The 24,601-nt window shown below is 44.4% G+C and overlaps 1 non-coding gene across 1 annotated transcript; it reads right to left on the bottom strand.

Moving 5' to 3' along the window:
• Positions 1-20,914: 20,914 nt before the first annotated feature.
• Positions 20,915-20,988, bottom strand: Trnat-ugu. The gene has a single exon. It is a non-coding gene; the product is annotated as a tRNA-Thr (tRNA).
• Between the last annotated feature and the right edge of the window lie 3,613 nt (positions 20,989-24,601).

The raw sequence follows: 24,601 nt of genomic DNA, 5'->3' as shown, positions 1-24,601 counted from the left end.
ATAAAATAAATCCCGTGCGGGGTCACACTACACGCCTTTAGTCAGCTGCTATCCAATTTCTGTATAGTTTGGGCCATTGAAGACGTTCAGATTCATGTTCCGCTGTGAGCTATGGTCTTTTGCGAGGTACCCTACACGAAACGGCTAATGCAACGTTAGCTTTGAAACAGTATCAGATAGGGTATAGAATAGTAACCGCTACTAGTCACAACAGAAGGTGATTTTATTTCATACACGGCCGGTTTCGAGCTTTTGTCTATCTTGGGTAGTTTTGCATTCAGTTACATATTCCAATGCTCACTGTTGGAGATTACTGTTTAAATAAAAAAAAACAAGTAATGTGATAATGACTAAATAGTCGCAACTAAAACAACTGGACGTTACTGAGAAATATGTGTTGTAAAGTGTTATGGTACTTACGCACAGCTGGAGTATCCATGTCGTTTCTACATTACATTCATCAAATTGTTTACAAAAATATCTCGATTTTTTACACGTTAACTGTACATTGTATACCATGATAAGTATTGGTACTTCCATGTTATGTTGTTGATACGGTAGATGTTACTAACTTCAGAAGTACATACGCTCACAATGTCTGAAGTGCTTACGTACGAAAGGCCTTAGATCTAAGAAATTCAATGGTGTTATACGTACAGAAACATAATAGATACTGCAGTTTATGAAAATTAAATTGTTACTTGATTGTGGAACCACACTGTCAGTCATGATATATAGTATAGTTGCTGGTAAATTATATAATGTTCTAATCACTGTCAATGTTCTTAAGGGTCATTGCCTCCTCACTACTGCTTAAAAAATGTGTTATATTTTATATGTGTAACAACGTTAAACTTCTTAGATCTAAGGTCTTTGACGATAACCTCCGTTTTCCTCTGTAAACACGTTAGATGTTGTTTCTGAAGTTATTAGCATCTACCGTATCAACGGCATAACATAGAAGTAACAATACTTCTAAGATGCACAGTATACAGTTAATGTTTAAAAAGTGTGATGAACGTAATGTGGAAACAACAGAGATACTCCAGCTGTATGTAAGCACTACTGTTTAATAGTTTACAACGTATGTCACTTAGCAACTTGGAAATTTGTGGTAAGATCTTATGGGACCAAACTGCTGAGGTCATCGGTCCCTAAGCTTACACACTACTTAATCTAATTTAAACTAACTTACGCTAAGAACAACACTCACACCCATGCCCGATGGAGGACTCGAACGTCCGACGGAGGGAACCGCGCGGACCGTGCAGGACGCCCAAGACCGCGCGGCTACCCCGCGCACGTATCAACTGCCAGTTGTTTCAGTTGGGTCTGTTTAGTCATCATCACATTATTTGTTTAGTATTTAAACGGCGATCTCCAACATTCAGCATTGAAACATACAATTGAATGTAAAACCACTTAAGGATCCAGTGGACCATTAAATAAAATTACATTCTATTGTGACTGGTAGTGGTTATTATTCTACACCCTATAGAGTGTAGAAATTCCACAATATTTGCTCAAAAAGTCGCCAGACCAGAAGTGAGTTCTAACGGAACCAGCCACAGGCAGGCAAGAGTGTTGTAGGTTGCTAAGCAAAACACAGCTGTTAGACGTTGCGATGCAGTGCCAGTTGGGCACGGTATAGCAGCAGCCGACGCTGTAATACGCTAGCGAAAGGTTGCAACCTTTTCTCATTTGCCACCACGAAAGTGTTTAGAGTACTTGCTTTGAACCCTAAAAGAACATAGTCGAGAGTGTATAAGTACTCAGCCATTCGTGTGCTAAAATATTCTCTTCTCAGTATCACTGCCTACACCACAAGGCTGTGGCACTAGGAGCGACATCCCAGAATCACGAGACCAGCCGCCGCTGGCGCAGAGAGCCGCCCACTCGCTGGAGGAAGGTCACGGTCACCCCTGTGTCATCGCAGCCGTAGCTGGAGACGTCGCTAACAGCCGTGATCAAGAGGCGCCATGCTCAGCCCGCTCTTTGTGCTGTCAACAATACCGGATGCCATTCTTTTTGTATGAGAGACAACTGGACACCTCCCAAGCGGTTCCTGATGTACTACGGCTGAAGGCTGGAATAAAGAAGTTAATTGAATAAATCTACTGTTGTCCTGACGTCTTATTTCATTCTCCATGGGTGACAATCCACGGATTATCACAAAAGGAACAGTCACGAACATCATCCGCATAAAATTATGCATAAAATTCACTGATGTACACACGGGGTGGTACAGACAAAAGCAGCCCATGTGAGTATAAAGAAAATGCAGTGAAATTACTGTAACAGAGAGCTTAAATTGACTTACCAGTTATTTACAATGAAAAATGCAGTGAATATATTTATAGAAGATGTTGAAAGTGATCCCCTGCAACATCAATACACAGCTATGCACGATATTCAGATATACCGGGTGATCAAAAAGTCAGTATAAATTTGAAAACTGAATAAATCACGGAATAATGTAGATAGAGAGGTACAAATTGACACACATCCTTAGAGTGACATGGGGTTTTATTAGAACCAAAAAAATATAAAAGTTCAAAAAATGTCCGATAGATGGCGCTTCATCTGGTCAGAAAAGTAATAATTAGCATAACAAAGTAAGACAAAGCAAAGATGATGTTCTTTACAGGAAATGCTCAATATGTCCACCATCATTCCTCAACAATAGCTGTAGTCGAGGAATAATGTTGTGAACAACACCGTAAAGCATGTCGGGAGTTATGGTGAGTCATTTGCGTCGGATGTTGTCTTTCAGCATCTCTAGAGATGTCGGTCGATCACGACACACTTGCGACTTCAGGTAACCCGAAAGTCAATAATGGCACGGACTGAGGTCTATGGACCTGGGAGGCCAAGCATGAGGAAAGTGGCGGCTGAGCACACGATCATCACCAAACAACGCGCGCAAGAGATCTTTCACGCCTCTAGCAATATGGGGTGGAGCGCCATCCTGCATAAACATCGTACGTTCCAGCGGGTGTTTATCAGCCAGGTTGGGGATGATGCGATTCTGTAACATATCGGCGTACCTCCCACCCGTCACGGTAGCAGTTACAAAACCAGAATCACGCATTTCCTCGAAGAAAAAAGGCCCGATAACGGTAGATGTGGTAAATCCAACCCATACCGTGACTTTCTCGTCGTGCAGTGGAGTTTCCACGACAGTTCTAGGATTTTCGGTAGCCCAAATTCTGCAGTTGTGGGCGTTGACAGACCCTCGGAGCGTGAAATGAGCTTCGTTGGTCCACAGCACGTTACCTAACCAATCGTCATCTTCCGACATCTTTTGAAACACCCACACCGCAAATGCCCTCCACTTCACTAAATCGCCAGGTAATAGTTCATGATGCAGATGGATTTTGTACGGATAGCATCGGAGGGTACGCCTAAGTGCCAACCAAACAGTAGTGTATGGAATGCCGGTGCGACGTGCGACTGCACGAGCGCTGACTTCCCCGTGCATAGACGAACCCGCTACAATCTCCATTTCTTCCTGAACTGTCTCAGCAGCATTACGCCTTGTGCTCGGTCGGCCTCTACGGGATCTATCGTCTAAACAATCCGTGGCTTCGAACTTCGAAATCATTCTCGCCACAGCTGCATTTGTCGACGGACCTTTACCCGTTCGAATCTCATTCCGATGGCGATAAGATCGTAATGCTGAACTAGCACATTCCCCATTGTGATAATACAGCTTCACTAAAAGCGCCTTCTCAGGTAACTCAACATACTGCGATTGCTGGCGCATCTGATTCTCTCTCTCTTTTTTTTCGTTATCGTGATTTCATTCCCCTGCCCCATATGGGCAGGGGAGGGCTGTCAGCAGCACAATCCGCCGCTCTTCAGCCGAGTGACATGACAACTAAAAGAAGAATAAAATGCTACATATATAAGGCGACAAAATTCTCTCTCTCATTACAGCTCCTTTATACATGATTGTCATGCGCAGTCACTGACGTTTTGCTGTCCAGTACCATCTGTCGGACATTTTGTGAACTTTGTTTGTTTTTTGTTCTAATAAAACCCGATGCCATTCCAAGCATATGTGTCAATTTTTACCTCTCTATCTACATTATTCCGTAGTTTATTAAGTTTTCAAACTTATACTGACTTTTTGATCATCCGGTACTTGGTGTAAAGCTCGTATATCGATGGCGGCAACTTCATGGCTGATGTTGTCTTTCAGTTCCTGTACTGTGTATGGATATGTTTCATAGACCTTGCTCTTCAAATTTCCTACAGGAAAAGTCACGAGTGGTTAGATCCGGCAAATGTGGTGGTCAGAAATGTTTGCTGACAGTTCATTCCTCAGTGAAGACATCAAGGACTCATTCCAGAGATGCTTTTGACGCATGGCAAGTTTCCACATTTTTGTGAAAGAAGCAGTATTGTCTTTCATATTCAGCGAGTTGAGCACAAAATGTATAAAAAATTACCATGTATAAAAAATTACCATGTATGTAACCATGTTGAGGGTAGCATAAAAAATATCGTTCCAATGATGTGTGTTCCTGTTACACTGCATCAAACGCAAATTTTGTCATCATGAAGTTGCTACTGAGACACAATGCTAGGGTTCTCCGTTGCCCAGTACGACATGTTCTATGAACTCACCTGACCAGAAATATGAAACCATGCTTCATCACTGACGATGTTTCGGAAAGGATCTAATAAACCATCGTTGATGTTACTGGAAAGCTGCTTGCAGCAATCTACACGTTTCTGACTGTCATCCTTCCGTAATTGCGGAACAACCTTCACACGACATGGCTTCAATTTAAGACTTTTCAATGTCCGCTGGCAACTCCTCCTACATATATGCGCCTCATGGGCCTGTTTACGTATAGACTTCTGTGGGTTCTCAATAATTCTTCAGCGAATGTCTGCAATAATTTCTAGTGTGGGAGTTGAAGGAATCCTTTGTCGTTTTACATTTTGCACACATGTAGGTGCAACTATTTTTATACAGACTTTGTATTGCTCTCCTTGGTGATAGTCCTCTATCTGGATATTTGACTCCGAAAATTTCGCGAGTTTCCTTACTCGAACGTGTTTTCACATTTGCTTCCACAATTTGAATTCTTTCTTCTATCAAGAAATTCATTTCGGAGACCGAAAAGGCGAACGTCTAACTTCAGTGATAAAATGATCTGAAATGCTAATAGAAGGGGGTGCTGACATCAGTTATTGCATAAAACTATCCATTATTGCTGCTGTTTACTCTGTTTCAGACGTCAAAGCATTGCATTCGCGTTTAGAGGGGAGGCGGGCTACTTTTCACTGCGCCATCCTGTATATTGCTGTCGACTTTGAAACCGAAGTCATTGACAAGACGAGGTACCAGTCTACGATCCCCGTCACTTAGAATCTTCTTACGATCAGTGTTGTTACGCTCTACTGGATGGTTGCGAGTGGCACACGTGTTGATGCACCAACAAATCAGCCAATATCAGTCACGGTGTGGTCATACGCACGTCCAAACACGATCGCTGTTTCGTACCAATCTGTTACGGCTTCATATCGATTGATCTCACTGTCGTGAAACCATACAACGCGTACACACTACTTCATTTTCATTGTACTGTACTATATGGAACTGGGGATCCAGTAACGACGGGGAGCTTGGGTAGCTCAGTTGGTAGAGCACTTGCCCGCGAAAGGCGAAGGTCCCGAGTTCGAGTCTCGGACCTGCACACAGTTTAAATCTGCCAGGAAGTTTCATATCAGCGTACATTCCGCTGCAGAGTGGAAATCTCATTCTGGAAACATCCCCCAGACTATGACTAAGCCATGTCTCCGCAATGTCCTTTCTTCCAGGAGTGCTCGACCTGCAAGGTTCGCAGAAGAGCTTCTGTGAAGTTTGGAAGGTAGGAGACGAGGTAATGGCGGAATTAAAGTTCTGAGGACGGTCGTGATTCGTGCTTGGGTAGCTCAGTTGGTAGAATACTTGTCCGCGAAAGGCAAAGGTCCTGAGTTCGAGTCTCGGTCCGACACACAGTTTTAATCTGCCAGGAAGTTTCATATCAGCGCACACTCCGCTGCAGAGTGAAAAATCTCATTCTGATTCCAATCTCTGTCTTCCTCTACACATTTTGCTCTTTATAGCTCCCTCTAGTACCATAGAGGTTATTCGCTGAGGTCTTAAGAAATATCCTATGCTCATGTCCCTTCTTGCGTCAGTGTTTTCCATACATTCCTGGCACTTGTCGATTCTGCGGAGAGTCTCCACGTTCCTTCATATATCAGTCCACCAGTTCTCAACATTCTTCTGTAGTACCAGATGCTTAGATTCTCTTCTGTTACGGTTTTCCCACAGTCTGTGTTTCACCACCATACAATGCTGTGCTCCAGACGTACATTCTCAGCCGTCAGGTGTGGCCAAGCGGTTCTAGGCGTTTCAGTCTGGAACCGCGCGACCGCTACGGTCGCAGGGTCGGACCCTGCCTCGGACCCTGCCATGTTTGTGATGTCCTTAGGTTAGTTAGGTTTAAGTAGTTCTAAGTTCTAGGGGATGATGACCTCAGAAGTTAAGTCCCATAGTGCTCAGAGCCATTTGAACCATTTGTAATCAGGCAATTCCTCCCCCTCACAGAGGCCTTCAGTATACTCTTTCTATCCATCCGCTCTCTCCTCCGCGTTAGGAGTGGGATTTCCAATCCACTCTTAATGTTACAGCCATTGTTTTTATACTTCACTGACTGTCAATTTGACTTTTCTGTATGTTGAGTTGGTCTTGCCGACAATCATTTCTTTTTCGATTTCTTACATTTTTCATGCAACCTTTTCGCATTAGGTTCCCTGCATTTCCTATTTATCTCGTTCCTGAGTGATTTGTACTTCTGTATTGCTGAATTTCCCCAGACATGTTTATACTTCTTTCTTTCGTCGATCAGTCGAAGTATTTCTTGTGTTACCCATGGTTTCCTTGCAATTACCTTCCTCGTATCTATTTTTTTTTTCTTCCCTACAGACCATAGTATGTGACACAAATTTCGGCTTGATACGTCAATGAATTCCTGAGGGAAAGGGGTCTTAATAGACGAACGGAAGGACAGACAGTCGGATACAAACGACAAAATTCTTTTTACGTATGGCATTATTAATAATTTACATTTTTCAGGTTATTCTTTTAACTTTACTGTGAAACCTTGCTTCGTACCAAATATCAAGATTCTAGGCGAGCGGGAAGGTTTTGATTGCACTGACTTAGAAGTTTCAATTTCTTAAACCGCCAAGAAACGGTATACCTTAGTATGTGACATAAATTTCAACTTGAGAAGTCGACCTGTTTCTGAGAAAAAGGGTTTTTAGCAGTCGGACAGACAGACAAACGGAGAACAATGTGCCCCTATAAGGGTTGCGGTTTTACCGATTGAGGTACGGAACCGTAACAAAACATTACAAGCTTATTTAATAATAAACATAACAATAAGTAATATCAAAGTACTTACTAAAGCATTTTTAAAGCTGTATCTGTGAAAATTGATATTCGATTTCTCGGATGGAAATAAAAAAAGAATGTTCATTGTTTTTTTAGAAATTCAGCTCCTACGGGGGGTAAAATAGGGAAGGAAATTTGTATAAAAATATTTCATTTTATTGAAACATATTTAAAGCTAAATCTACGGAGGATGGTATTTCACTTCTAAAGAAGTATGTGTCAGGGGATGAAAGTTTTTGTGAAAATATCAAACAAGAACCCAAAAGGCAGGATGGGACAAAGATCCCAGACTCCGGCTACCAGAATCGCCTTTTGGTCAAAAGTACATTCGTAAAAGACCATGCTTCTATGGCCTCAAATAGGGCGAAAAGTTTAATTTGTGAACAACATAAAAATTCGATTAAACAGAAACAAAAGAAATCTGTGCAGATCATACATGAGCAAAGCAAAATAAAGGTAAATGTCAGCATATGATGGCGTATACAGCAACCTTAATTATCTACAGCAATATCGCTGAGAAAAACACTTTGGTAGAAATAAATAAAGGATAAGTAAAATATGAATTACCTATGACATAGCAGCATCTTTTGAGGCCAAATACTGTGATTAAGCGGCGTTTACACGTGGAAATATGTATGGAATCTTACCTCCCCCTACTCCCTCTCATTTGGTGCTGTCATTATTGCCATTTCCTTTCTTTTCTTGTTGACACGGGCTTCAAAATAAATTTTGTTTTTCTTTGTCTATATATTATTTAAGTTTTTCCTCATTTGCTTTTCTTTCATAATCAATAGATTATGTTAGTGGAACCAAAGTTAGTGTTCAGTCCATAGTGAATGAGACAGGAACTGAAATTGAGGGTAGCAAAGCAAACGCTGAACTGCTTAACTGCGTGTTTAAGTGTTCCTTTACAAAGGAAAACGCAGGAGAACTGCCTCGATTTAATCCGAAATAAGTGTTACTCTCAGTAGTGTTAAGAAATCTTTAAAACTGAACAAAGATCAGTTCCCGATGGAATCCCTGTCAGATTCTATACTGAGTTTGCGGCTGAGTTATCCCCTCTTCTAACTATAATCTACCGTGAATCACTCGAACAAAACACCGTCGCCGGTTCATGGAAGAAAGCACAGTTCACACCCGTCTACAAGAAGGGTAATGGAAGTGATCCACAAAAGTACTGTCCTATATCCTTGACATCAATTTGTTGTAGAATCTTAGAACATACGCTGAGCTCAAATATGATGAGGTACCTTGAACACAATGACCTTCTGCACGCCAACCAGTACGGTTTCCGAAAATATCGATCATGTGCAACCCAACTCGCACTTTTCGCACATCACATACTAAAAGCTTTGATCAAGACAGTCAGGTAGACGCAGTATTTCTTGATTTCCGAAGAGCTTTGACTCAATGCTAGACTTGCGCTCATTGTCAAAAGTACGATCGTATGGGATATCAAATGAAATTTGGGACTGGAGTGATAATTTTTTGGTAGGTAGAACGCAGCATGTTATCTTGGATGGAGAGTCCTCGTCAGATGGAGAAGTAACTTCAGATGTGCCCCAGTGAAGTATGTTGGGATCCTTGATTTTCATGTTGCGTATTAATGACCTTGTAGACTATATTAACAGCAACCTCCAAGTTCTTGCAGATGATGCGCCTATCTATAACGGAGTACTGTCTGAAAGACGCTGTGTAAAAGTTCAGTCAGATCTTGATAAGATTTCAAACTGGTGCAAAGATTTGCAACTTGGTTTAAGTGTTCAAAAATGTAAAATTGTGCACTTCACAAAAAATTGTACTATCCTACGACCATAATATCAATGATTCACGGTTGAAACCGACCAACTCATACAAATACCTGAGTGTAACACTTTGTAGGGATACAAAATCACATAGGTTCAGTCGTGGATAAGGAAGGCGGCAGACCGGTTTATTGGTAGAATACTGGGGAAGTGTCGTCAGTCTACAAAGAAGATTGCTTACAAATCATTCGTGGGACCGGTTCTAGAATATTGCTCAAGAGCGGGGGACCTATGCCACATAGGATTAACACGGGACAGTAGTTTATATGGAGAATGGCAGCAAAAAATGATCACAGATTTATTTGATCCATCGTAGAGTTTCACAGAGATTCTGAAGCAGCTAAGCTGGAAAAGTCTTGGCTCTGAGCACTATGCGACTTAACTTCTGAGGTCATCAGTCGCCTAGAACTTAGAACTAATGAAACCTAACTAACCTAAGGACATCACACACATCCATGCCCGAGGCAGGATTCGAACCTGCGACCGTAGCGGTCGCTCGGTTCCAGACTGTAGCGTCCAGAACCGCACGGCCACTCCGGCCGGCGGAAAAGTCTTGAAGGTAGGCGTAAACTATCCCTAGAATGTCTATTAACAAAGTTTCAAGAACCGCCTTTAAATGATGACTGTAGGAATACATTGCAACCCCCTATGTATCGTCACATAGGGATCGTGAGGATAAGATAATAACAATTACAGCACCCATAGAGGCATTAAATGGCGGCTTTCAGATTTTCGATGTAGATGTAGATACTAATATTAAGATCATACTGAAAAAACTTATCACAGCTTATATTGGAGCTCAAACAACTAATCTACTGTGCACGAACTGTTTAACCGGTTTCGTCGCATTCGATAGGATTGACGGAGTACCACGAAAAAGTTCAAAGAAGGGCAGCACGTTTTGTATTGTCGCGAAATATGGGAGAGAGTGTCATAGAAAGGATACAGGATTTGGGATGTACATCATTAAAACAAAGGCGTTTTTCGATGCGACGGAATCTTCTCACGAAACTCCAATCACCAACTTTCTCCTCCGAATGCGAAAATATTTTGTTGACACCGACTTACATAGGGAGGAACGATCACAAAGATAAAATACGGGAAACCAGAGCTCGTGTGGAAAGATATAGGCGTTCATTCTTCCCCCGCGCTATACGAGATTGGAATAGTAGGGAATTGTGAAGGTGGTTCGATGAACCCTCTGCCAGGCACTTAAATGTGATTTACAGAGAATCCATGTAGTTGTAGATGTAGATGTCTATCATTCCACTCTCGAATGGCGCGTGGGAAAAGGAACACCTAAATCTTTCCGTTCGAGCTCTGATTTCTCTTATTTTATTATGATGAACATTTCTCCCGACGTAGGTGGGTGTCAACAAAATACTTTCGCATTCGGAAGAGAAAGTTGGTGATTGAAATTTCGTAAATAGATATCGCCGCAAAGAAAACTTCAAGCAGATCATTGCCAACTACGCCAAACCACCGTGTTCTCACCGCCGCTGCCACTGAACTCTCATCACTCCAGCCCGCTGCACTCTGCTGAATTCGTCGCCTCACCCTGCTGTACTGCAGCGGACTCTGTCAGCAGTGCTCGGCTACAGGCGGTAGACTCGGGATCATTTCCTCTGGATACCTGTACTACCGTGGCCTACAACATGTAGAGCACTTTAAACGTTGTCACGTTATTGTCAAGTGTCACTGATATCAACACGTGATAGACGCTTAAGTTCCGGAAGTACAAGTGTCAGTGTCTTCTGGAAATATGGTTCAAATGGCTCTAAGCTCTATGGGACTTAACATCTGAGGTCATCAGTCCCCTAGACTTAGAACTACTTAAACCTAACTAACCTAAGGACATCACACACATCCATGCCCGAGGCAGGATTCGAACCTGCGACCGTAGAAGCAACGCGGTTCCGGACTGAAGCGCCTAGAACCGCTCGTCCACAGCGGCCAGCAGTGTCTCCTACTTTGCTAGTTTTCCTAAGGACATTTGTCATCCACAGATATAATTATCCGGCTACTTAAGCTTTATTAATACGATGGTGTGCAAAACTTAAGGACGAAAGTATCTTTCGGATGTTTTGTCACTGCCAAGCCAATAGCTCGATGAAACATGGACCGCATGCATAATGAAAAAGGACGTGGCATGTGACGTTATGGGGAGAGTAGTGACTTGCACATGGGAATTGACGAAGTGGACCAGAGTCACTATAGCCAAACTATTAATTGCATGTTTCGTAATGTTATAGTAATATTATTACGTAAGTCTAGTCAAGTTTAGTGTACACCACTCTTAATCAAAACTCGAGAGCTGTAATGGTAGACGTCCAAACCGTCCAAGCGTCATCCAAGAACTGGGGTCCAGTCATAGTGCAGCGTCACCCACCTCCACCTAAGCAGGCGAGAAACTACTAAGACGGAAGGGAGACAGCATTCCCTTCCCGACATCACTGGTTAATATTACATGTGCTGACAAACTATACGATTTATGCCATAGGAAGCATAGCCTTCAGAGCGCAATTGATCTTACGGACATTGGAGATATTACTGACATCAGTATTTAATTAGAACCCTCAGCAACGCTGCAATACATGATACTGATTGGCTAAATGATAAGGGGCCTGAAATCTGGGGAGCTGCGCGCTCAGAGGCACCGACTCACGGGAGGGGTTGATGACGTATGGTGGCGTGGACTGGCCAGGCGCTGCAGTTCTTCATCCAGTCCGGCTTGCCTTGTCTGCAGACACGGCGGTTTCGTCAGCAAACAGTACTCCTACTGCACGAATTCCCAAGTCTGTATTGCTCTATGGTATACTACGAAAGTATGCGTTATTCTACATTAACTTCCCACACACCATGCTGCCACTCAACTGATTATTCCCTTATGAGTAATATCGTTCCGTTCTACATCTACATCTACATGGCTACTCTGCTATTCACACTTAAGTGCCTGGCAGAGGGTTCATCTAACCATTTTCATACTACTTCTCTACCATTTCACTCTCGAATGGCACGTGGGGAAAAGGAACACCTAAATCTTTCCGTTCGAGCTCTGATTTCTCTTATTTTATTATGATGATCATTTCTCCCTACGTAGGAGGGTGTCAACAAAATATTTTCGCTTTCAGAAGAGAAAGTTAATGATTGAGATTTCGTAAATTGATCTCGCCGCAAATAAAACCGCCATTGTTTTATTGAATACCACCCCAACTCGCGTATCATATGAGTGACACTCTCATCACTATTGCGCGATAACACGAAACGAGCTGCCCTTCTTTGCACCTTTTCGATGTCCTCCGTCAGTCCTACCTGGTAAGGATCCCACACCGCGCAGCAATATTCCAGCAGAGGACGGACAAGTGTGTAAGTAGGCTGTTTAGGTTTTTATATTGGTAACGCCACGTGGCGCTCTGTATGAAAATCACTGACTGTGCTGTGTGCTGTCTGTGGCTGGTTGGAATTGTTGGAATATTCGCTTGTGTAGTGTTGGGCAGTTGGATGTGAACAACGTGTAGCGTTGCGCAGTTGAAGGTGAGCCGCTCTACTCAATGATCCCTACGAACTGTGACCTCTCTGAGAGGAAATCACAAATCCAGTCACACAACTGAGACGATACTCCATATGCACGCAATTTGATTAACAGTCGCTTGTGGGGAACGGTATCAAAAGCCTTCTGTAAATCTAGAAATATGGAATCGATCTGAAATCCCTTGCCGGCCGGAGTGGCCGAGAGGTTCTAGGCGCTACTGTCTGGAACCACGCGAACGCTACGGTCGCAGGTTCGAATCCTGCCTCGGACATGGATGGGTGTGATGTCCTAACTAACCTAAGGACATCACAGCGCTACTGTTTGGAACCACGCGAACGCTACGGTCTAGAACTACTTAAACCTAACTAACCTAAGGACATCACACACATCCATGGCCGAGGCAGGATTCGAACCTGCGACCGTAGCGGTCACGCGGTTCCAGACTGAAGCGCCTAGAACCGCACGGCCACACAAGCCGGCCTGTTTCGCAACGCTTAAGATATCTACTTTTATGTCACTCATGCTAACAGCTGTTCTGGCTTCGAATTCTGGAATATTTACTTCGTCTTCTTTCGTGAAGGAATTACGAGAAACTGTATTTAGTAACTCCGCTTTAGTGGCACCATCATCGGTAACATTTCCATCGCTATCGCGCAGTGACGGCATTGACTGGTTTTTGCCACTGGTGTACTTTACATTCGACCAGAATCTCTTTGGGTTTTCTACCATATATTGAGACAATGTTTCACTGTGGAAACTATTAAAAGCATCTCGCATTGACGTCCGTACTGAATTTCGAGCTTCCGTGAAACGTAGCCAGTCTTGGGGATTTTGCGTTCTTCTGAATTTGGCATGCTTTTTCGTTGCTTATGAAACAGTGTTCTGACGTGTTTTGTGTACCACGGTTGATCAGTCCCGTCTCTTATTAACTAATGCGATATGAATCTATCTATTGCTGTTGATACTATATTTTTGAATTTGAGCCATATCTGGTCTACACTTAGATACCTAGCTTGTAAGGAATGGAGACTCTCCCTTAGGAAGACATCAAGAGAATTTTTATGTGCTGTTTTAAATAGATATATTTTACGTTTTTTTTAGTGGTCTTGGTTGATATGGTTTTTAGCCTCGCTATAATGACCTTGTGTTCACTAATCCCTGTATCCGTCATGACGCTCTCTATTAGATCGGGATTATTTGTGGCTGAGAGGTCAAGTGTGTTTTCGCAACCATTTACAATTCGTGTGGGCTCATGAACTAATTGTTCAAAGTAATTCTCAGAGAAAGCATTTACTACAATTTCGGAAGATGTTTTCTGTCTACCACCGGCTTTGAACATGTATTTTCGCCAACAAATCGAGGGCAGATTGAAGTTCCACCAATTATAACTGTATGAGTGGGGTACTTATTTGTAATGAGACACAAGTTTCCTTTGAACCGTTCAGCTATTACATTATCTGGGTCGCGGGAGGCGGGGGGGGGGGGGGGGGGCGGTAGAAGGGGCCAGTTATTATTTTGGTACGACTATTGAGTATAACCTGTACCCATAACAATTCTCAGGAACTATCTATTTCAACTTCAATACAAGATAAACTACTAGCAACAGACACAAACACACCACCACCTACTTTATTTAATCTATCCTTTCTGAACACAGTTTGCGCCTCTGTAAAAATTTCGGCAGAATTTATCTCCGGCTTTAGCCAGCTTTCTGTTCCTATAACGATTTTAGCTTCGGTGTTTTCTATCAGCACTTGAAGCTCTGGTACTTTTTCAACACAGGTACGACAATTTACGACTACAATACCGACCGATGCTTCGTCGATTCTCGTCGTTTCTTTGCTCTGTGCCCTTTGAGACTGGAGCCCTTTTTGATCCTTCCCGAGACTGTCTAACCTAAAAACCCGCCCAGTCCACGCCAGACAGCCCCTGTTACCCGTGTAGCCGCCTTCTGTGTGTAGTGGACACCTGACCTATTTAGCGGAATCCGAAACCCCACCAACCTATGGTGCAAGTCGAGGAACCTGCAGCCTACACGGTCGCAGAACCGTCTGAGCCTGTGATTCAGACGCTCCACTCGGCTCGGTACCAAAGGTGCGCAATCAGTCCTGTCGACGATGCTGCAGATGATGAACTCTGCCTTCATCTCGCTAGCAAGACTGGCAGTCTTCACCAACTCAGATAGCCGCCGGAAACCAGAGAGAATCTCTTCCGATCCATAGCGACACACGTCATTAGTGCCGACATGAGCCACCACCTGCAGCTGGCTGCACCCTTTACCCTTCATGGCATCCGGAAGTACTCTTTCCACATCTTGGGTGACTGCCCCCGTTGCAGGCGTTGTTTCCGAAACCTAAATCTACATCTACACTGATGAGCCAAAACATTATCTGTCCGTCTTTGGAACGAAATACATCACTTATTAAGCGTATCAGGTATCTGACGCTCTATTGGTGGGTTTGTGGTTTAGATGTCTACTCACAGATCATGTAATTCGCGTATAACGGACGACTGATTTGAGTATCATACGATCCACATCAGCGGAAATTGGTCGCCGATACTTCAATCTGATTTCACTATATCTTATCATAGCACTGTAGCACGGTTCTGGCTCCGAGACACGGACACATACTGCCGAAAGATAACGTCGCCATCGGGGAAGACATGAAGGATGAAAGGATGTAGGTGGTCCGCAGCTGTCAGCCTTCGATTTCTATCACAGGTCCCATGCAAGCGTAAAAGAATGTCTACCATAGCATAATACTGCTCCCACCAGCCTGCGTCCGTGGCACGCTGCACGTTTCGATCTGCCTTTCACCTCGATGACGGCGTTTGTGGCAAAAATGTGCTCCACCAGAAAAACCAACGCGTTTCCATTAATATACGGACGAATACCGATGGCCCCCTTGCCCACAGCAATCGTAATTGACGATGTCGTTGGGCAACATGTGAACACGTAGGAATGGTCTGCTGCGGAGCTCCGTGTTCAGCAACATACGATGAACGCGGTGTTCTGAAACACTTGTGCGTTAACCAGCATTGTGCGCTTTCAGCAGAGATGCCACAGATTACCATCTATCCTACTTTGCGGGGAAACAAGTCTCCGAACCTCACATTCAGTGAAGAGTCGTGGACGTCCAACCATTTAGCGCCTAGTGGTAGTTTCACTGTCCTTCTACCTCTTTCCGTACATGCTCACGACGGTAGCACATGGACATTGGACCAGCTTCCCCGTTTTCGAGATATTCGTTCACAGGCTCTCATAATAAAAATAATAATTTGCCCTTTGTCAAAGTCGCTTATCTCAAATGATTTCCCCATTTGCAGTCAATATCTTTTCTAGAGCGATCTCCCGTCCGCGACTGCTCCGGTTACATACTTTTGTTACCGCATCACGTGCCCGCAACGTCACCAGGTGGCATCAAACGTAGATGTGGGCTGTGGTCAGTGCATATTTATATTCTGCAAACCACCGTGAAGTGCATAGTGGAAGGTAATTGCCATTGCACCATGTGTTAGAGGCTCTTCCGTTTCATTTGCGTATCAAGCACAGAAGGAATGATTACTTAAATGTCTCTTTTGTTCTGTAATTAGTGTAATCTTACTTTCGCAGTCTTTACGGAGTGATAGGTGGGGGGTTGTAGTATATTCCTAGATTCTACGCAGCTTCTTAGAACTTTCTAGGTAGAGTTTTGTGGGATAGATAGCGTCTGTCTTCAAGCGTCTGCCAGGTCAGTTTTTTCAGCATCTCCGTGGCACTCTTCCGTGGGTCAAACAAAACTGTGAACATTAGTACTGCATTTCTTTGCAAACGTTGAACATACCCTGTTGTATTGTATTGGATTGTGTGTTAACCGGGGACCTAGAAACGACGGAGAGGCTCCGTCCCCGCCGCAGCCGCAGTGGTCCACTTCACCCCTCCGCCGCCCCACACCGAACCCAGGGTTATTGTGCGGTTTGGCCCCCGGTGGACCCTCCAGGGAACGTGGTAGAATAATGGTGGTGTACGCGTACGTGGAAAACGTGTTTGCGCAGCAATCGCCGACATAGTGTAACTGAGGCGGAATAAGGGGAACCAGCCCGCTTTCGCCGAGGCAGATGGAAAACGGCCTAAAAACCATCCACAGACCGGCCGGTTCACCGGACCTCGACACAAATCCGCCGGGCGGATTCGTGCCGGGGACCCGGCGCTCCTTGCCGCCCGTAAAGTCGTGCATTAGACCGCACGGCCAACCGGGCGGGCTGAGATACCCTGTTAGTCCTTTTTGGTAGAGGTCCCATACAGTTGAGTAATATTCTAGAATTGTTCCCATGAGTGCTTTATGGACTAATTGCACTTTTCCAGTAATCTACAAATGAATTAAAGTTTGTCACTTGCTTTAACTCTGACATAGCCTATGTGATCATTCCATGTGCTTATAGTTAGAAGTATTGGTGTTCCGAGGGCTGCATACATCGCAGGATGCTACAATATCGTAGGTATGTTCATTAATCGGTGTGCTCACGGAGTATACTGAAAAAAATAATAGTTCCACTTTCTGCCAAGAGGTGAAAGTATGGCGCAGTAAGCAGTCAGAATGTGAAATCCAGAATGAGATTTTCACTCTGCAGCGGAGTGTGCGCTGATATGAAACTTCCTGGCAGATTTAAACTGTGTGCCCGACCGTGACTCGAACTCGGGACCATTGCCTTTCGCGGGCAAGTGATCTACCAACTGAGCTACCAAAGCACGACTCACGCCCCGTCCTCACAGCTTTGGAAGGTAGGAGACGAGGTACTGGCAGAAGTAAAGCTGTGAGGACGGGTAGCTCAGTTGGTAGAGCACTTGCCCGCGAAAGGCAAAGGTCTCGAGTTCGAGTCTCGATCCGGCACACAGTTTTAATCTGCCACGAAGTTTCAGAATGTGAAATGTTTCCTGTTTTTTTACGTCAGTATGTTGTTTGTCGCTTGGCACCGCGTCTTGATTTCTTCCGTGAAGTGGCTGTTAGTGTAAAGGATTAAGAAGGTTGAATTTTTCCGTATGAAATGCAATGGCTATTGAGAAGAAAGACTGTGCACTGCTGGTAAAACTGTTTTATCAGAACTGTAGCAATAGCAGGGCTGTATTGTGGAAATATCACCGACAGAAACAGCTGCGAAGAGGCCCCATGTCGATAAATGGGCTAAATAATATGATCAAGAAATTTGAAGAAACAGGTGAATTACGTGGTGCAGCAGAGAGAGGAATACTGCCCATTCTCATTGCAGTTGTTGATGTTGCTGTAGCTATAGCCGACCGAGCAGCACATGCATCAAATTCTGCAGCCAGTGCTCGAGCTGTTCAAAAAATGGCTCTGAGCACTATGGGACTTAACAGTTGAGGTCATCAGTCCCCTAAAACTTAGAACTACTTAAACCTAACTAACCTAAGGACATCACACACATCCATGCCCGAGGCAGGATTCGAACCTGCGACCGTAGCGGTCGCGCGGTTCCAGACTGAAGCGCCTAGAACCGCTCGGCCACTCCGGCCGGCTGCTCGAGCTGTGTCACGGGAATTGTCTTTCCCCTGGTCAACAGTTCAAAAGGTTTTGCGGCACCCGCTACGGTCGCAGGTTCGAATCCTGCCTCGGGCATGGATGTGTGTGATGTCCTTAGGTTAGTTGGGTTTAAGTGGTTCTAAGTTCTAGGGGGCTAATGACCTTAGAAGTTAAGCCCCATAGCGCTCAGAGCTATTTGAACCATTTTTTTGCGGCACATTTCACATTGGTATCCCTACAAGATTCAGAATGTGCACCAACATAGGCTACAATGCCGTGACTTTACCCATAGTTTTTTTATTTTTTATTTATTTTTATTTTGGCATACAAGGAAATGGATGACATGTGGCTGGGACGGAGGAGGCACATACTTCGCATGGTGTCGTGAATGTACAGAACTGTTACATATGGGGTTCTACTCTGCCACATATTATGCAGAAACATCTACTGCTCTCAGCTTATAAGTCTGCGTGGTGTGGTTCCACAAGCCCCTTCATTCTCGGTCTGTTTTTCTTGGCGGAGATGACACCTGGCGGGACTGTTAGATGTACAGTGACATCCGCCGCTTATAAGAATCTCTTTGTGCAACACGTGATTCCAGCTTTGCAAGAACTCAAGTGGGTCCACACCACTATTTTCATGCAAGATGGGGCGACAGAACATGTCACTTTCCAGGCGAAATATTTGCTTCAAGAAGCTTTCAGTAATGAGCACACCATCTCTGGACAATGTGTGGCTTTCCAGATCCCGCAACCAAAATCCATGTGATTTATGGTTGTGGGGCTATATGAAAGCTCGTGTTCAGCGATGTACCTGGACTCTTCCTGGTCTGAAGGATACTATACGGCGACAAATCACTCTGATTACACCGAATATGCTGCGAGCAACTGTCGACCATGCCCAGTTACGTACGCAGCATGTTGCCGAATCTAGGAGCCATACCTGAAACTATGTCTTTACTTATTTTTATCATTTAAGCACTGACCTTCACAATTTTCCTTGACAAAGACAACTCAAGCTTAACCTGTTCATTTATCACCCACAATATACAAGCCCAACTTAATCTGACTGCCATACAGTGACAACATGACTTGCAATAATTAGCACAAAAGAATGGCCCTTAAATGCAAGAAATCCTAACAATAATAAAAATCCAAAAACTGTGAAATTAAAGAAATATGGAACTACCTCCAACTCTGTTAATTGCCTAAACTCATTTCAGTCACGATCCCCATTTTTTTATAAGCCACTTACCTCACAGAAAATGTTCATAACACGAACTACAGCAATTGCAGTAAGCAGTAACTACAGCCAACTAAGCAAAAAGATTCTAGCTGTTATAGACTCTAACTACTAGGAGGCAAATGGTTAGCAAAAGAAAGATTTTGTTGAAGAGAAAACAATGTATTTAGAAAATATTACCTTCCAGTTCCAAAAATTATATAGTTGTCAGTAATTCCACAACCCAAACATTACCAACAACATCCAGCCTCATTTTACATTTCCTTGCGTCTCACTTTAAAAAAAAAAAAATAAACATGTCCTTACACTTCTCCATCCACTCGCTAGCTGCTAGTCCGTCCAACCACAGAATCTCCTGCCTAGGGCGCAGAGCGCTGTCAGCGGTATTATCACAGTCTATAACGCTGTAAATATACAAACAGGCTACTCGCATACTGAAGGCGCGCTGTTGCTTGTGACCGTTTCCTAATAAACGTGCCAGAACCACCATTACCTGTGTTTGATCATTCCTCCCCTTTCTCTGCATCCACACCGCATCCTGACAGCTTACAGCGCCGTGTTTTCACCTGGTGGCAGAAAGTATAACTATTATTTTTTCCGGCGTACTCCTTGAGTGCACCGATTAATGAACATATGTACAATGAATGATAATTAATTGAAATCCCAGCTGCCGACAGGTGTTGTTCAAATGGTACTGAGCACTGTGGGACTTACCATCTGAGGTCATCAGTCCCCTAGAACTTAGAACTACTTAAACCTAATTAACCTAAGGACATCATAAACATCCATGCCCGAGGCAGGATTCGAGCCTGTGACCGTAGTGGTCGCACGGTTCCAGACTGAAGCGCCTTGAACCGCTCGGCCACACTGACCGGCACAGGTGTTGCTGATATACCTCTATGGGGACAGCTGAAAATGTGTGCTCCGACCGGGACTCGAACCCGGGATCTCCTGCTTACACGGCAGACGCTCTATCCATCTGAGCCGCTGAGGACACAGATAAATAGTGCGAATGCAGGGACTTATCCCTTGCACGCTTCCCGTGAGACCTACATTCCCAACTGTCCACAATCTTCATACATAATGTACCTAATAGATATTTGCCCATCCACTCATTACTCGCGCACACTGAGGTGACGATTCCCGTAAGAGTTTGGGCAACCCGTGCGCATTCGCACAGACGAAGGTCAGTGGCTGGGTAGCATTTAACTACATATATGAAGATAGTACCTGTTCTCGAAAGAAAAGATACCATTGATGACCGTGCAGCTTCTGTAGAATAAATGATCATTAATTGAAACCCTCAGCTGCTGACAGGTGTTGTTGATATACCTCGATGGGGACAGCTGACAATGGGTGCCCCGATCGGGACTCGAACCCGGGATCTCCTGCTTACATGGCAGACGCTCTATCCATCTGAGCCATCGAGGACACAGATGAACGGCGCGGCTGCCAGGAATTATCCCTCGCACGCTTCCCGTGAGAAGTCGCGCTATTCATCTGTGTCCTCAGTGGCTCAGATGGAGAAAGAGTCTGCCATGTAAGCAGGAGATCCCGGGTTCGAGTCCCGGTAGGGGTACACATTTTCAGCTGCTCCCATCGAGGTATATCAACAACACCTGTCGGCAACTGAAGGTTTCAATTAATTATCATTTATTGTAGAGAAGCTGCACGGTCATCAATGGTATCTGTTCTTTCGAGAACAGTTACTACCTATATATATATATATATATATATATATATATATATATATATATATATATATATATATATATACATACATATATATATAATCCTGCGATGTACACAGTCTGCACTGCAGCACATTGAACGGCGTTAGTGTTAGTTTAATTACAACCACCCGGAATTATTTGTTGCACGCATGTACTTGTATAAGCAGATCCGTTCCAATGGTGGCTCATTGCTTTTGTAGCTTAGGGACTTTTTTTTCGTTTTGTCAAGAATACAGTTTTGCCTTCCTGGACGTTTAAAGCAAGTTGCCAATCTTTGCAGCAAGTTAAAAATCATATCAATATCATACAATATATTTGTGCTGCACCGGCCGGAGTGGCCGAGCGGTTCTAGGCGCTACAGTCTGGAACCACGCGACCGCTACGGTGGCAGGTTCGAATCCTGCCTCGGGCATGGATGTGTGTGATTAGGTAGGTTTAAGGTTAGGTAGGTTTAAGTAGTTTTAAGTTCTAGGGGACTGATGACCTCAGCAGTTAAGTTCCATAGTGTTCAGAGCCATTTGAACCATTTGTGATGCTGTATTCATATAATACTTCACTACGGATAATACCATTGTCTACAAAAAGTTTGAAGTTACTGTTAATATTGCCTGCCAGGTCATTAGTACTGTAGACGAACAGGAAACGATTCAACGCGCTACACTGCAGCACGCCAATGTTCCTTCTACATCTATCGCTGTCTCTCCACCAAAATATACGGCGTTCTCCCTACCAATAAACCCTAAAAACAGATATAAATTTGACGTCCCACATGATCGAATTTTCGTTAGCAAGTATTCGCGCGCTTAAATGGGTCCACCTGCAGAGCATATGCAAACAATAACATAAAAGGCCGTGATGTTGAACTTAAGATCAGTCAGTAAAGCCCCCCGCTTGCCTCCTCGGGGTTTCCCACCGCCGCTGTGACCCAGCGCGGCTCGGTGACGCGGCAGGTGTCCCTGCGGCTCTCGCATTGCGCCTGCAGAGCACGCGCGCCCCGCGCCTGCTGCATTAAAAACGCGCCCGGCGGACGCCGACACTGTACCCCCACCCGCCTCTCGCTGCCTGCCCGCCCCTCTCGCCATGTGGGAGCGCAGCCGCTGAGAGACGAACGAAAGCAACAGTTCGATTTGACAGCGCACCAGCGAGCCGTTTCCCAGGTCACACGCACCTGCACTCCGCGAGGCACCACAAGCCGTTTGGAGCGGGGGACCTGGTGTACCAGTATCTGCTGCCTTCTTCACGTATCTTCAGTACACAAGGTGTAAGAAAAATTATCCGTTATTCCTACAGAAGATAATCAAATACACTGCTGGTCATGCCTCGGGCATGGATGTGTGTGATGTTCTTAGGTTAGTTAGGTTTAAGTAGTTCTAAGTTCTAGGGGACTGGTGACCTCAGAAGTTAAGTCCCATAGTGCTCAGAGCCAATGCAAATAAAAACTGAAATTTTCGTGAGAAAAATTTTTTAACCTGAAGAAGATAATCCAAGCACGAATGCAGGTGCAGACATAAATCAGGCTGAGGCTTCGACAGATGGGCATTGTGCTAGAGCTGCGAAAACTCTCCCAGCTCAGTCTAGTGACTGCATGTCTCACACTCGAAGTAGAAGTTATGTAGTTGTTTCAGACCTCTCAAAATGGTCTGACAAAATAGACGACTCTGTTAGGACAACCTTACTCAAAAGACAACCCTCCAAAACAAATTACCGAATTTGAAAACTGTCCTAATAATGATTCTAATCGTCGCTTTACTTCTAAAAATTACAATTAAAGTTTATGCAATGCTGAAATTGTTCATAGAAAACGGTTAGCTTAATCAAAAAGTGCACATGTTATTTTTATTTCTGTTGCAAACTCTTTTCTAGCATTAAAATACTATTCACTTCAGCTACAACTAACAGCACATTTCTGAGACATTAACTATGCACGGTAGATCCCATGTGCACTTATAATCACGCCAAAATTGGGCGGTGCTCTCCAGAAGATTAAAATCTGGCAATACTGTCGATGCAGGAACTCTGGAGACATTAAATGACAAAACGCGACATTAGAAAGGTGTAATCGAAAGAGTCTTCCTTTAACAGGAACTTCAGACAAACTGTTGAGGTCATGACAATGATTGCACGTTCTGTTAATGAGAATTCTATTGAGCCAGCCGGAGTGGCCGAGCGGTTCTAGGCGCGTCAGTCTAGAACCGCGCGACCGCTACGGTCCCAGGTTCGAATCCTGCCTCGGGCATGGATGTGTGTGATGTCCTTAGGTTAGTTAGGTTTAAGCAGTTCTAAGTTCTAGGGGACTGATGACCTCAGAAGTTAAGTCCCATAGTGCTCAGAACACTGCTGGTCATCCAAAATGCAACACCAAGAAGGGCCGGAGATATCACATCCAAACTGATTTGGGAGATGTACAAAGATGACGTGACTGAAAATCCATTTGAAGTGAGAAGGATGATGAAATCAGTATTGAGTATTGCCGCCATTCCTGGCTATAACCACTGCTACAGGCCTCGGCATTGAATCAAAGAGGCTCTGGATGTGTTGCAGGGTATAGCTGTCCATATTGCTTCTACATATTGCCAAAGTTGATCTGCTGCAGCAGCAGGTGGTTGTGTTTCGGACTACTCGTCCTGCAATCATCGACAAGACGTTTTCGATAGGCCAGAGATCGGGAGAACAGGAATGCCAAGGCAACAATACAATCCGATGGGTGACGAAGAAGTCTTGGAACATTGCGTATCACTTGTGGTCGCACACTATCCTGTTGCAATGTAGTCGTCGGCGAGCTCCGAAGGTATGGGAGGACAAGAGAGTCCAACACTTCAGAGTTGTAACGCTGGCTGGTTAGTGGACTGGCGGTGCATACTAGTAGGTTGCGGGAGTGGTATCCAGTACCATCCCAAACCATAATACCGGGTGCAGGACCAGTACGGCGATGCGTAAGGCCACGGTTCAACAATCTGTTACCACGGTGTCTCCAGACTCTAAAGTGATTACCGCGGTGATGCAGGCAGAATCGAGATTCCTAGGTAAAAAATAATGTCGTTCAATTCGGTTGTCCATGTCCGTCGTTCATCGCACCACTGCCAGCGCAAACCACTGTGTCGTCGACTCTGTGGTAAATGCAGCAATGGACATCTTGCGGACAGTCCACTCTGCTGCAGGCGACGTCGAATGGTAAGCGTGGACACTGGTTGTTGCGCAACAGACCGAATTTATCCTGATATGGTTCGTGATGTGGCGGAGTGATCCATCACTGCCATGCGCACAATATGCCTGTCATGCAACGAGGTGGATGCAAACAGTCCCGTCGGTCC

The sequence above is a fragment of the Schistocerca americana genome, chromosome 3 (genome assembly GCF_021461395.2).
Source record: "Schistocerca americana isolate TAMUIC-IGC-003095 chromosome 3, iqSchAmer2.1, whole genome shotgun sequence".
Lineage (NCBI taxonomy): Eukaryota > Metazoa > Arthropoda > Insecta > Orthoptera > Acrididae > Schistocerca > Schistocerca americana.
Note: the sequence above shows the minus strand (reverse complement) of the source record. Positions and strands in the feature narration are given on the sequence as shown.